Raw genomic sequence first — 15,587 nt, forward strand, 5'->3', positions numbered from 1 at the left:
ATAAATAGAGATTGCTGATGAAAAAGTCTTAAGGAGAGAGAGAGAAGCAAAGAAGGAAGAAAAGGAAGAAGAAAGGAAGGGAAGAAGGGAGGAAATAGGAAAGGAGGAAGGAGAGAGAAAGCTGCCTTTGGTGGCACATCCCATTTCACTGCTGTGCATTGGCAGAGCACTGCCAGTCATATAAAGACCCTAAACTATTTGGTTGTCATCGCTTGTCTTCTAAACTAGCCTCCTCTCTGCTGAACTTCTGCGTGAGTCAGATTTCTGCTTCTGCGGAGGTGCTCAGCACGATATGTCCAGGATACCGCCGGAGAGCAGACGTCTGAGTTCCCATCTCAGTGGTAAGTGCTTGGACTGCAGGCCCAGCTTTGGAAAGGCCGAAGATGCTGACCAGACACGCCCCGTTCTTAGGACATAATTAATGTGCTATTTTTTTTTCATCAACAAAGATTACTAAAATACTGCATGATTTCCTTCAAAAAATGTGACCCTCCCTTTCCTGTCTCATTTTTCTTTTCCTGGATCTGAACGTGGTTTCCATTGGCCTCACGAAAACAGTTATTTCTGTTCATTTTCCTCAACTGACCTCTCAGTCCCTTGATCTCAAGGAGTTCAGAAATGCTGTAGAAAAATATTAGCAGAGATTTAGGGGCTGCTTCTCTCCTCTCTAAAACACTCTCCTCCTCGTGAGGCCGATGGCTTCTTCTTTATCCGACAACAAACCTCATGGCGTTATGAAGAGCCAACTCACTAAATAAAGCCATAGGAATCTTAATGACTAGGGTCATTTGGCCAACAGCATTACACAGTTTTTTCCTCTCAGAATTCAAGCATTTAAAATTATAAATATCCCATCCAATTCGAATTTAATTACCACTGCTCAAACTTTAAGAACTTTCTCCTTTTCAATTATGTAAAATTGGAAATAATGAACAACTGCTGCTGAAAAAAATGGTAAATTGACTCCTTTTTTAAGGGAGAGCAGGAAAGTGGTATAATTGTTATCTCTTCCTGATACAATTTCTATTGTCAACTGGCCATTTCTTTACTGAACTTCCCTAAATCACGTAAGTCAATTTCTCCATATTTATCATCAAGCAAGAATGAAGTTAACCTGTGATGAGCCCTGATATCTAATTTGGCCATAGAGGCCATCCTTCACAGAACAAAAATCTGTATCTAAGAGCTCAAGTGATGTAAGCTTTGATGGCAGAGGACATTTTAAATAGGAATTGGCATGGGAAATACAGGACTTAACTGCTGCCATTAACCCACACTTCTGCACCCTCTGTTGGGCAAGGAAAGAGAACGGGGTTGCAGCACCTTAAGGGGCTTCTAAAGGGTCTCTTTCATAACTTGCTCTCCTTCCTGTGAAAAGTTAGGCTTCAGAGTCAGGTACATCTAGCTATGCTTCAGAACAGGGCTGCTGGGAAGGCAGAGCCACCAGCAAAGGCTTCCTTCAAGACAGTGCTACCTGCTGGGGTGATACTGGCTTGAAATAATGATGGATTCATTATTGAATGGTGGCAGTTCTCTGAAAATCCGTTTCAGTATGCTTTGCAATATAGTCCATTGTCTCTAATGATCATCTTTGAAAAAGAAAAAACAGTCTTCTTTTAGTACCCCAAATCACTTCTTTTTTTGTATTATTTTTATTGAAGTATAGTTGATTTACAACACTTTAGTTTCAGGTGTACAGAAAAGTGATTTAGATATCCATATATGTACATATATTCCTTCCCATTATAGTTTATTACAAGATATTGAATATAGTTCCCTGTGTTCTCAGTAGGTCCTTGTTGTTTATCTGTTTTACATACAGTGGTTTGCATGTGATAATCCCAACTCCTAGTTTATCTCTCCCAGTTCTTTCCCATTTGATAACCATGTTTGGTTCCCATGTCTGTGAGTCTGTTTATATTTTGTAAATAAGTTCATTTGTGTTATCTTTTTTAGATTCCACGTGTAAGTGATATGATATTTATCTTTCGCTGCTTTACTTAATGTAATAATCTGTGTCCATCCATATTGCTCTAAGTGGCATTATATCATTCCTTTTTATGGCTGAGTAATAGTCTTTTGTATATATGTTCACATTTTCTTTACCCATTTGTTTATTGGGAGACATTTAGGTTGTTTCTGTCTTGGCTCTTGTAAATAGTGCTGCTATGAACACTGGGGTGCGTGTATCTTTTTGAATTCAAATTTTTGTCTACTCTGGATATATTCTCAGGAGTGAGATTGCTGGATCCTATAGTAACTTGATTTTTAGTTTTTTTAAGGGACTCCCATACTATTCTCAATGGTGACTATACCAATTTATGCAATGTAAATCAGTGCAGCCAAATCACTTCTTTAAATGGGACCTACTCACCTACCTATCAGTTCAGTTCAGTCCAGTTCAGTTCAGTCACTCAGTTGTGTCCAACTCTTTGCAACCCCATGAACCGCAGCACGCCAGGCCTCCCTGTCCATCACCAACTCCTGGAGTCCACCCAAATCCATGTCCATCAAGTCAGTGATGCCAACCAACCATCTCATCCTCTGTCATCCCCTTCTCCTCCTGCCCTCAATCTTTCCCAGCATCAAGGTCTTTTCCAATGAGTCAGCTCTTCGCATCAGGTGGCCAAAGTATTGGAGTTTCAGCTTCAACATCAGTCCTTCCAATGAACACCTAGGACTGATCTCCTTTAGAATGGACTGGTTGAATCTCCTTGCAGTCCAAGGGACTCTCAAGAGGCTTCTCCAACACCACAGTTCAAAAGCATCACTTCTTCGGCACTCAGCTTTCTTCACAGTCCAGCTATCACATCCATACATGACTACTGGAAAAACCATAGCCTTGACTAGATGGACCTTTGTTGGCAAAATAATGTCTGCTTTCTAATATGCTGTCTAGGTTGGTCATACCTTTACTTCCAAGGAATAAGCATCTTTTAATTTCATGGCTGCGATCACCAACTGCAGGGATTTTGGAGCCCAGAAAAATAAAGTCTGACACTGTTTCCACTGTTTCCCCATCTGTTTGCCATGAATGGGACCAGATGCCATGATCTTAGTTTTCTGAATGTTGAGCTTTAAGCCAACTTTTTCACTCTCCTCTTTCACTTTCATCAAGAGGCTCTTTAGTTCTTCTTCACTTCCTGCCATGAGGGTGGTGTCATCTGCATATCTGAGGTGATTGATATTTCTCCCGGCAATCTTGATTCCAGCTTGTGCTTCTTCCAGTCCAGCGTTTCTCATGGTGTACTCTGCATATAAGTTAAATAAGCAGGGTGACAATATACAGCCTTGAGGGACTCCTTTTCCTATTTGGAACCAGTCTGTTGTTCCATGTCCAGTTCTAACTGTTGCTTCCTGACCTGCATATGGGTTTCTCAAGAGGACCTACCCATCAAGTAGTTCTTAAAATGACCCTAATTTTTGCATTACCAGTAAAGAAAATTAAAAATAAATGTTTGAACATGTGTTTGGGGCTTCCCAGGTGGCTCAGTAGTAAAGAACCCACCTGCCAGTGCAGGAAACACCAGAGACGTGGATTTGATCCCTGGGTCAGGAAGCTCCCCTGGAGGAGGGCAGGGCATACCCACTCCAGTATTCTTACTTGGAGAATCCCATGGACAGAGGAGCCTGGCAGTCCATAGGGTCACAAAGAGTGACCTGACTGGACATGACTGAAGTAACTTAGCATGCACACACGCGTGTGTATGTGTATATACTCTGTATGATGGTGTAAGGACATGTATCTGAAATATGTATGTTATTATATCACTGCATCCATTTGAAATAGGCTGCATCTTGTCACCACTGGCAGTTCTGCTTACATGGAAGATCTAGAGATTGGGGTGGGAACTTTGTTTCCACTCAGCTTCCTCTTTGGAAACCAGAGTTTTTGTGTTTAGGAGATGCTCCCATTTTCATGTAAGAATAACATTTTTTGTACTGACCATTAAAACCTAGAGCCCCATGGATTATTTACCCTTAAGTGTGTGCTGTTTCGGCTTTGGAGCACATGGAACTGTTTTATGGGCTACCTGGAAAAAAAAATCTTTATACTAGAATTCTATTCATCCTTCTTCACTTCCACAAGCTTACCTTTTAGTTTTGTTTTCTTTAATGGCCTTCACTACACATATCTCCCCCATTCTTCACCTCTCTTTAGTCTTACAAGGGTTTTTTGAAGGTTGAACATTTTGTATCTGACCTACAGCTTTTCCCCAGAACATATTTCTGTTGACCAAAAATCTCAAATTACTATGGTAACTATCAAGAGACCCGAAAAAATGTATTTGCTTTTTCTGTACTCAACCTACGGCAGAGTCACCACAAATGGCCCCAGGAATTACATAAGAATTACATCCAGGACTTCGAAAGGAGCCACCAACCCCCATGTCATTCATTTCTTTCCATTTTAGTGTGTGTTGGGGGAGATCAAATGGCAGTCCTTGGAGGAGAATAAAATCATCTGTGCAGATTCTTCTTGTTATCTCACAGACAGGGAGAGACTGTCCAGTTGCTGTGTGTGCCTGGTCAGTGGTGCAGGAGCGAGAAGAGGAAGTGCTGAAAAACGGAACAGGAAACAGATGGGAGATGTGATCTCTTACAACTCCCCAAATTCTGAAAAACCTCAGACAAGCCTGGTTGCTCGAAGATTAGGACAGAAGTGAGGTCTGCACATTTACCAAAGAGAGGCCAGCAAAGCCGGCACAGCAGGGAGCCATGTCACGTGGATGCTGCATCCGAGTTTCTGCAGTGCGGCCAGCGGCACCAGAAGGAAGTGAGAAAGTTGGACCATTTCTGAGTTAATTTGGCCCAGAAAGGTGGGGAGCAGACTCATGCTCTTGCAATGACCTCTTCAACTCTAACTGCACACTGAGGTCTGAAATCTCTGCAATCATGTGATTGGGTATTAAGCATACTTCTTTCTTTACTAACAATTGGGAGGTAATTTCCTAGGAATGAAATCTGTAAGGATGGCCAGAGGGAAGGGACTCAGTCTTCTACATCTGCAGCCTTTAGGGCTCGCGTAAGGGGGGTCACGTATGGGAAAGGAAGGACATGGTATGGAATCAGTGGGTGGGGGTCATTTTCAGTGACATCCCCCCCAAAAGACAGAGCTATCAAAGAATCTAAGTGGTTTCATTAACATTCATCCCAAGGTTCAGTGACTTGTCTGAAAATGATTCCTATGCCCAAGTTCAGAGCTCTGGGAGAAATGGATGCTGATTGTTTTCCCAGGTAGGAATCCAGACTTCATTTGTTCTTTTTTTTTTTTTTTTTTTTTTGATGGTTTGGTAAGTAGGGTGCAGGAGGAGGGGAGCGAATGCTCCCTAACCACCAGAAATCCGAACCTGCTTCTTGAAGAGATGCTAAAATCTGACAATCCAGCTGAAGTCTCCTCACAAAGCCCAGTAGCAATGCCATCCAAAAAGCCCAGACACCCCTCCCCTTGCAGGCAACTGCATTTCGCTTGTGGCCTTGCACAGCCTGCGGTCAGGAAAGAGCCTTTGAACACATCTCCAGAACAGCGCGATTAGAGGGCCTTTGATTACTCAGCTCAGCTGGTTCTCCCTTCTCTGTGTTTCCTTGTTCCCCTCTCTCAGCCCCCTTTACTGTACCCAGTAGCTCAGGCAGGTTTGGTTTGGTTTTGTTTTTTTAATGCAACCAATTTTTTCCCCCTCTCTTTTCATTTTCCTATAGCATCCTAAACCTCAAGATGCGGTTAACACTAATCCTGATTTATTTAGGGTTTATCTGCATTATTAATTCTAATCATGAAAAAAGTACTCCAGGCCTTGGTTTGTATACAAAGTTTGGGTGTTTATTAAAAAAGACCAGCGATCCTTAGGAAACATATTTTTCTTTAGCTATCTTTTAAATCCAAACAACTTTCTTTTCTAGACTGGAAATATTCCTTGAGATGGGTCCCCTCCTTCACAGTTTCATTTATTATTATTTTTCCCGCAGTCAGTATCCTTTGAAGCTGCTTCCTGGTTTAATCTGGACTTAATATGGATTTAAACATTTACAATGGAAAATAATTTGGGTTAAAAAAATAATCTCCCTTGATAAAGCTCGAAAACCCCCACAACTGTCACCATCTCTGACAGCCAGGAATGGAATGAGATTCTTAAATATGCATATTGAAGAAAAGGAGAAGCAAGACCAACAGTGTGTGTTATATTTTATATTCGTCAGCTGTTATGACTGACTGCAGTTGAGTGATATTCAGGGTCTTGACTTGTTGTTTGAATGAATTCATCATCACTCACAACATATGAACAGTTATATGGTGCCCAGGATGTACTAAAAATATCTCCACTTGGCGTAAGAGAGGGTTGTCTTCTCAGAGGCAGCAACCTGTATCCATCACTCATGGAAAGGCTGGTCACTAATTAACTCCAGCCCCTTCCTACCCATCCTTCCCATGTTTGCATTCTTCAGCCTATTAACTGGTATAACACTAGATATAGAAAGTTCATGTCTCTTTGGGTAGCCACCACCACCACCCCCCAGCCCTAGCAAGACCAGTGTTATCAAGGGAATTCTTCCTGGATTTGACTCAAGGCGCACATGAAGATTAGAGTATTTTCATGGGAATTTAAAGGAATTAAGATTAGACCTCCAAGTCTACTTTGTGAGACCTCAGCACTTAAGGCATGTTTTGATTTCTTGCGAAATGAAGCTCAGCTGAATCCAAGAAGCACTCCTCTTCCAGGGATGGAAAATCGCACAGCATGGTTACCATCACTTTCCATTCCTATACCCATGGCAGACATCACTAATCAATCACAGCACCCTTTCCCACTGAGCCAGGGGGGAGCCTCTGTATCTTTCACAACACAGAGCCACCTGCAGTGGATTCAATTTAGGACACATATTGAAAGCCAGTTGTCATTCCTGCTGGGCCCTGAAACTCTTGGCTGATCTCCTGGCTTTTAGCATTCCCCTTCAGCCTACCTTGTACATTGCTGCCTTCTCCTATTTCTGTTCTTGATTATTTGGGGGCATGGTGTGGGGAACAATTCCAGAAAGAGGGAATTTAACCTCTGTGGCTTCCAAAATCACTAGTACTAATGAGGCATACTGGAAACCTTTGCTCAGAAGGAGCCACCCCACTCTTGTTCCTGAACCCCAGAAAGTCTGTCTCTTATGAACGTCCTTCAGCATCCCTCAGTCACTTGGGCCAGGACAGAAGGTGGCTGGGGTCATCTTCTAGGATTCAACTACTCAGAGCCAATTATACCAGAGTCAGGGCCTTCATCCAATTCTTCAAGACCTTCTTCCAACGTGCCTCTGAACACTTCACCAGCTTCGTTCCTCTTAAGGCCACCTGTGATGTTTCTTTCTCATTCAGAAAGCTTTCCAGCCTTCACACACCCTCTGTTCCCTGCTAAGATATCTGCTCCAGTTAACTGACTCTATGTCCTTCACCATTTTTTGCTGTATACTTCATTCAAATAACATTTACCTCTTTCCAAAGTACTATAAATTAGTTATAGAAATTTTAGAAAATATAGATATATCAAAAAGTAGAAAATTAAGTTGACTTATAATCTCATTAGGATATACAGATACCATATTGATGTATATACTTCTCTTTTTATGAAATACTTCTTTTTATTGTAAAAAGATTTATATACTTAAAGTGAGTGAATTTTATAATATCTTGTTTAGAAATTATACCTTGATAAGCTGATCATATATCTATATATTATACATAGAAAAAAGCATACATACTGTGCATCTGAACTTTACATGCGTTTAAAAAATATTTTTAAATGTATTAAATATTTCAAATATAGATTTCACATTTAATGTACTCTCTTGAAAAATCTGTAAACTTAGTTGTCTGTAAATGTTCAGAGCCTAAAACATGCAACTGAATAACCTTAGGTGATATACCTGCATTTCCAGGATTCCAAAGATATCTCAACATGTTTGCCCATTCTTTTTAAAATTTTGTAACAGCTTTATTAAGATGTAATTTACATACCAAGCAATTCACTCAAAGTATACATTTTAATTGGTCAGAGTGTATTCACAGGTTGTACAACCATCATCACATTCAATTTTAAAACACCTCCATCACCCCAAGGAGAGCCCCCACAGCCACCAGGAGTCATTAGCACTCCCATTTTTCTCCAAACCCCCTCAGCCCTTGTCGACCAATAATCTACTTCCTATCACTATGAATTTTCATATGTTGGACATTTCATAAAAATGAAATAATTCAATATGTGATTTTATGATCGGCTTCTTTCACTTAGCATGTTTGCATGTTTTCAAGATTCATCTAGGCTTGGTAGCATTCCCTCACTCCTTTTTTTTTTTTAACATTAAAAAAAAAATTATTTGACTGTGCCTGGATATTGGTTGAAGCACACAGGATCTCAGTCTTCTTTGCAGCATGAGGGGTCCGTAGTTACGGCCAGTGAACTCTCAGCTGTGGCATGTGGAATCTAGTTCGCTGACCAGGTAGCAAACCTGGGCCGCCTGCATTAGGAGCATCAAGTCGTAGCCGCTGGACCCCCAGGGAAGATACTCTATTATTCCTTTTTATTGCTAAATAATATCCTATACTATGTACCCATTTTTTTAATTAAAAAAAATAGTTCTGTTTTTGTTTTAGTGATGTTAATTTTAGTACCTTACTGAATTGAATTGCCCTGCATCTCCCATCTGTGCACCCTTTATTCATTCCAGTGATGATTTTTGGTAGGATTCTACTGAACTTACCAAAAAATCCAGTTCAGTTCAGTTCTGCAGATATAAAATGCTGGGGATACAGAGATAACTAAGCACAACCCTTGTCATTCAGGAGTTTGCAATCTATTTACATCAAATCATGCGAGCAAACCATGTCCATTAGTCTTTCTGATACCTTTAGCTTTTAATAATATTTTGATTTACATTAATTGGATGTAAGCATGTTAATGTTTTTTTCAAGTTGTGTTCTTATGTTTATACCCCCGCTATTCTGTAAGCTATCCAACACGGAATCTATGCTCCTTTATTTTCTATGATAATATTAATGACTCTATTATATTAATTAACATTAGCAGCTGCCATTTACTGTATATTTAATATGATCTACAAAACAGTTCTGTGAAGCAGTCCTTGTTACTTCCATTTGCTGATGGAGAAATTGAGGTCCAGAGTGATCAGGCAACTTGCAGAAGATCATTCGCATGGTAAGGGTGGTCTCTGGACCAAGCTACCCCCAGTTGCATGGAGGACACTCTAAGCAGCCAATAGGTGATCTACTGGTAGTGCCTACCTACCACTCTGGCAGGCAGCTCTGCACCTTGGTCTGGGCATCCTGAACTCGTCTCTGGGCATAAAAGCTAAAGGCAGAGTCTCAAATCTTCATCCTATGGTATCTGTTAGTTGTGTTCATTCCATGATTCCCTTCAGAGTGATAGGAAGCCTACCTGCCACCCCACCCTGCCAAAGAGCTCCCTCTGCTTCGTACTGAAATCAGTGGATGTCGTCTCTGGAATTCATCATTTTTGAATCAAAAATTTGATACACCTAACGATAACAAATTAGGAAGCTCTCAATACCCAAGAAGTGCCGTTTCACAAAGTAGCATGGCAAAGGGCAGGATTTGAGAACTCAGGCCTTCCATTTGGGGTCTCCAGAACTGTCTGACTGCCTTCCTAAGACACATTTGGCTGTACGGTGCTGTCATCTTCAACAAGAAGGCAAGTTACCTCCGTGAATCTACATATCACAATGAAAATGCTTGATAAATATTAAATAATAATTATTGTTTCCTTCACATTCGCTGACAGGATAAAATCCCCATAAAGAGCCTTTAAGGTCTAATTACTTGGTAGGCATTGAAACCAAACTGATAGTTGAAAAATTAATTGTGGCGCCTTCAGAGATGGAGGAGTAGGAAGTTGTTTTGAGAGGTGGTGTCACTTTGAAACTCCGTTTAAAATGTGGAGCAATAAACACCAACGTGAGCTGCCAAGAGAGACAGGGCAAGAGGAGACTAGGTGTGCAGCTGGCATTTACTGGCTTCAGCACACAAAATATGTGTTGGGGGAGTGACCAACTGAATTAACTAATTAACAGGATATGTGGCTAGGCATATTTAGAGCAATACATAGATGGACTCTATGGTGCACATGAAGGCCCCCAACAGTTGCAATAATGTATAACATTAATATGTAATAATCAACATAGCTACAAGCCAGGCCCTATTTCAAGTGCTTTATATTATATCTGGAGAAGGAAATGGCCACCCACTCCAATATTCTTGCCTGGAAAATCCCATGGACAGAGGAGCCTGGCAGGCTACAGTCCATGAGGTCACAAAGAGTTGGACATGACTGACTTCGCTTTTATATTACATCATTTAATCCTGACAACAAATTGTGAGGCCAATATTCTCATTTTTAGAATGAGAAAGTAGAGGCTCAGAGAAGTTAACTGACTTGCCCAACATCACATGGTTAGTTAATTTTTTTTTACTATGCCATTCTCTAATCTCTCAAGAGATCACTGAATTTCCAGGAACTTCCAAAAGATATCCAGGGATTTTTCCAGTCTGTGGTCTGCAAAGTGGTTCTTGGAACCATGAACGTTGCTTCAGAAGTTCCACCAACAGTATTGTGTTTGTTAAATAGGGTTGAGTTTAACTCCCTGAAGAAATATTTGCTGCTTGAACCTGCTTTCCACGTGGCATTTTGTTTTCAAACAAAAGAAAGAAAGAGTGTTCCTTTGTCACAGGTTTTGGGCTGGTCACTGTTTTCTGTAATGGGTCAAATGGAAAATACTTTAGGCTTTGCAGGCCATACCATCTCTATTACAACAACTCCATTCTACTACTGTGCAGAAACAGCCATGGACAATATGTAAATGAATGAGCATGGCCATGTTCCAATAAAGCTTTATTTATAAAAGTAGGGAGTGGGCCATAGTTTGCTAACTTCTGGTCTAGGTCATCCTCCTGTGGTCAAGTGGACCTAAACTTTCCAAATACCGGTTGTCTTGCTTACTCACAAAGAGAAGGTATGTAGTTCTAGACCCCCATATGTATTAATGCCTGTAATCAGAAAGCCCAGGCCACAGTTTAAGGGAAAGGAATCTAACATGTACTGAATGCAGACTTTGTGTCAGGTCCCCTGCTAATGGGTCAACAGCTGAATTAATCCTCATAACTGTGAAGGGTGAAGAGTAGGATTCCCCTCAACAAAAAGAGAAAAGGACTTGCAGAGGTGAAAATAGTAATGAGAGGCAAGCCAGAGCCTCACTGTGTGCAATTATACCATGCTGACCTGGCTGAAAGCCACATGGCTTGTCCTGTCACGTAATAGACTGGAAGGTTATCAGTAAGTCACCCTCAGTTGATTCTTTTCTAGGAAAAACCCTTCAGGTTCACTTTATAAGCTTACCTTTCTCCCTACAAAATGTGTCACCATCTCTATTAAATGAGAGATTTAAAGATGAGTGCTACCGTATCTGTATGAGTTTCCTCAAGGCATTACACAAGAGGAGAGTAACCTTGCAACTTCAATAAGCTGTTCTCCTATTTATGCTTTCTAGTTTTTTATTGTCTATCTTAGCAGGCTGCAGTGAGGGTTGTATTACCTGGTAATCCTCCATGATCCATATGTATTTTATAAAGATCATTTTTTAATCTCTAAACTTTGTTCTCTGCCTCCTGTACTTGTCTCTCTTGAGTTCATACTATTCTGGAAAATTTTGGAACTCTAAGTCTCAGTAACTCCCTTTCATCACATATTTAATGGGACTACTAACTTGGTTATCTGGAACCACTAGATAAATCTAATGTCTTCCTCCTGCACAGATAGGATAGGTTGAAAATTTGAGGCTGAAATGTTGATGCTTGCAACACGGAATCTCTTTAGAACATGCGTTTGTTGTCTTCTTTCACATTCACCAAAGTGCCTTGGAAGAGAAGGACCTCCTACATCTACTGTCAATTCATTCTGCATTGGTTTCCTCTCAAGAACCAGTCAGTAGGTGGTTGGTGCTTTCCCAGAAGTCAGTGACAGCATCACCTTTCATGGCTCTTGATTCCGAAAAATCCCATGTCCCAGAGCCACCACAGCCCACCTTCACAACTGAATGGTGACATAACTTCTTGTGAAACAGAAGTCCCTCACATGTAGAAAACTCGGCCATCAATAAGCAGCGCTGTAAGCCTTTCAGTTGGGGACCAACCACAGAACAGGCTGTCCTTCAACAATCAAACAGTCTTTAGCTGTGATCAGCTGCTTCCATCACCTCTGAAACTGGCAGATTTCCAATAAAGCCAATAGCACCCCCTCCCCCAGGGTAAGGTCATCAGCAGGAGGCAGGCATTGTCGTTCAGCCCAGCAATTTGACAACAGTGTTAGCTTACACTCTATTAGCCAGCAGCTACACCCTGACCCCTGACCCTGACATTGGCCTCAGACGACCCTCTCCTGAGGTAGACTCTGATCATTTGAGGTGGCCCGCCCTGCTGGTTAGTATGAGAGGAGGCCCATCAGGACCAAGCCGGGCTCCTTGCTCAGCCCTGCTCCCCACAGGAGGCTGAAGGCTTGCAGTACAGAAACAAGCCAGAGCTGAACCCAAGATGGCAAAGGTGAAAGTTCAGAAACATATCCATCAGCAGCCTGTCACCAAAGGACGCTGTGAGAACCACGGGAGCTTTCAGCATAGGGCTAGCTGTTGTCTCCAGACAGTCCCGCTCCTTAATGGAAAAGACATATCAAAATATGGCTTACAAAATACAAAATAATGGACTGAGATGTGCATTATATGAGGGTGTTAGATTGCAATGTACTTTACAGTGGGGGAATTAGACTGAAGTGTTATGCCGGAGTAGTTAGGTTGAAATATGGATTATCCTAGGAATGTTAGCCTGAGATGTGCTTTATAACACAGTTGTTAAATGAAGACATGCTCTTCAACGCAGGCATTAGTCTGAGATGTGCATTATAGCAGAATGGTTAGGGGGAGATGTGGATTCCACTTGGGGAGGGGAATAAGAGCAAGAAAAAAACACCTTGTATTGAATAGTACTCAAGGTTACAGAGAGTCTTACGCATTACATGGCTTTCAGAGGTTTGAAAGCAGGGGGAATGAGAGCATGGCAAATATGTATGCCATGCATATATAAACTATGCATATAGAATGTTCTTCCCTTCTCCTTTCTGCCCAGCCAAACAATCTGCCACTTTCCCCACTTTTCCTGTTAGGGACTTAAAGGCCTTCCCCCGCCCCCGCCCCCCCCCCCCATCAATAAAAACATTAGCTCACTAAACAGCCTGATGGCTTTTCCTTCCCTGGCTTAACCCTTCGGGAGCTGGGGTTTCCTTTGGATTTGTAAAGATATTGATCCCAGAAAATGTTTGCCTCTCTAACACTCTCTTCCCTCGATTTGATGGATAGGTTCAGGGCGGCATCTAGGCAGCCAGCTCACCGCAGCTACCCAGGGAAAGGGGAGTGGAAAGTGAGGCGAGCGTCCTGTAGTTTAACACCCTCGGAAGCCCTTCCCGGGATAGGCAGGCAGTTACGCGGTGGCTGGGGAGAGATGCAGGCGCCGTAGTCACTTTCAAGCAGCGCGGGATTTCACTTTCGATTTTCCTCATTCTTGTCCTGACTCTTCTACCAAAATTTCTTTGGTTCAACTTTTAGACCGTTGTATAATTTCTGATTAATATGAGATGCTCTCTTGAGGCTAGCAGCCCTGAGTTGCCTTTGTAAAGTCTCCTTTTCCAGTGAAAGAAGGTGATTTTCTCCAGCCTGGTCAGCGTGGAATAAACACAGGTAGCTGGGTCGTTTGCTGGTGGCCCAGGTGGGAACAACGTTGATAAACCCTGCCCTTAAATGCAAATTGTACCCAGGAAAAATAAGTGGGAAAGGATGGGCTCATCCTTTCTCTCGTTTCCCACTTGGCCTATGAAGGTCCACCGAGTGTCTCCCCAACTGTGTTTTTGTTCTTTCTTCTCTCCCTCAGCTCCGAAGATATAATTTACAGCCTCCAGAAGTCTAGCCGGGCGTGATTGGATGGTGTCCAGCCTTGCCAGAATCAGAGAGGTGAGTTCCAGCCTTCTTGTTTCTCAATGAAAGAAAATATTATACCAGGTGAGTTAATGCAATCAAAAGGCGAACCCGCCAGACAAGGACACCAAACAAAACCAAACAGTTCAAAGGAAATAAAAGTGTTACTAGACACCTCTGCATTGCGCCCTGAGGTTCCGGGAAAGAGGCAAGCGGGCAATTCTGCGTGTGTTTTGTCAGGCCCTGTTTGTCTAGCTAGAAAGATGGGTCTGAGCTTACTATGGGCGGGACACAGGAATGTGACAGAGACATGCTGCCCAGGTAGGAAGGCAGTTCCATCTCCCCAGTGTGTCTTTGCCAATTTTCCTCTCTTTGTCAGCCTCCTTCCTCCTGGTCTCTCTGAGCATTTCCTGGCTAAGCACTCCTTGACTCCTTTCTGGCATGTTCTTTTTTGTGGTGTCCATCGCTGCCTCATTTTCTGACATCACATTTCCCTTAAAAATAGGCTTTGAGAGCTATTTCTAGCCCCTGTCAAGGGATCTGTCCAGCCAGACTCCCACGGGAGGTAGCAATGAGTTTAAAACCAATCCTGGGGAAGAAAGAAAAAGAGAGAGAGAGTCTTGGCTTAGTCTCAGACTCCGTTTTAAAACAAATCTTCTGTTGGGCCAAGTGAGATATTTGGGGCCCCTCCCTAATTGCATTAGGGTTCTCTGGAACACCACCTAAAATCCCACCCTGAAGAAGAGGCCACGGAGTATCACAGCAGGATCGTGGTGGTCTGGTGGTTGGAAGCAGCTTTGGAATCTGCACTCCTCTACCACTGAGTTGCTTTGTAAATTTGGGCAAAGCACTGGGCTTTTCTAAGCCTCAGTTTCTCCATTCATAAAATGGGCTTAATGGTAGCATTGACCTCCAGGTTATTATGCAGCCCAAATGGCCTAATGTATATGATGCTTAGTCTGATGGCTGCCACAGGGTAATCACTCAACAGATGGAGGTTGTCAATTTTACAATTTTAGCACCATGCCAACAACTCACCCATTTACCATCGGGCTTCCACGGTATTGACTTATCACATAACCACGCCCACCCTCATGCTTATTAACACATCTGGTTTTAGACACACGCTGCATCTCTTAGCCTCGGTCCTTTTCAACCAACACTGATGTTTATGAGGATATTTTCTGTACAGAAAGAGGGACATCCCGGCCAGTGAGGGCAGAGACAGATTAGAAGGGCCTTCGTGATGGAATATAATCCCCTTCTTACTCACTGGGAACCAGCCATGATTGTATGTCAAAGGTAACAGTCCATCTCCACCATGGGGATTGGCATTTGGTTCCCAGATAGGGCCTAATGTGATCCGACAGGCCTGATTTCTCTAGATATATATTAAAACAACATGCCCAGTGCTGATGGCTCCAAGGTCCTGACCCTTAACAAGGGCTTATGACGTAAGGCAACCTGCCCAGGAGAGCCAGCAGGGCAGGAGGCCAGAGGGACAAGGTCGTCGGCTAATGAAGTGGTCAGCATTGAGTTTCTGTCACTCAGCTGGTTAA

At 42.4% G+C, this 15,587-nt stretch overlaps 1 long non-coding RNA gene across 3 annotated transcripts in view; it reads right to left on the bottom strand.

Moving 5' to 3' along the window:
- Positions 1-15,587, bottom strand: part of LOC121816500 (uncharacterized) — a 46,789-nt gene that overhangs the window by 12,188 nt on the left and 19,014 nt on the right. Inside the window, exon 3 of one of the 3 annotated variants that reach the window (XR_006056142.2) lies at positions 7,941-14,086. The exons of 1 other annotated variant lie outside the window; for it this stretch is intronic. This is a non-coding gene — a long non-coding RNA (uncharacterized LOC121816500). Of the gene's footprint in view, positions 1-7,940; positions 14,618-15,587 lie in introns of those variants that run through there. One more of the 3 variants, XR_006056141.2, reaches the window with a different exon arrangement.

The sequence above is a fragment of the Ovis aries genome, chromosome 14 (assembly GCF_016772045.2).
Source record: "Ovis aries strain OAR_USU_Benz2616 breed Rambouillet chromosome 14, ARS-UI_Ramb_v3.0, whole genome shotgun sequence".
Taxonomy (NCBI): domain Eukaryota; kingdom Metazoa; phylum Chordata; class Mammalia; order Artiodactyla; family Bovidae; genus Ovis; species Ovis aries.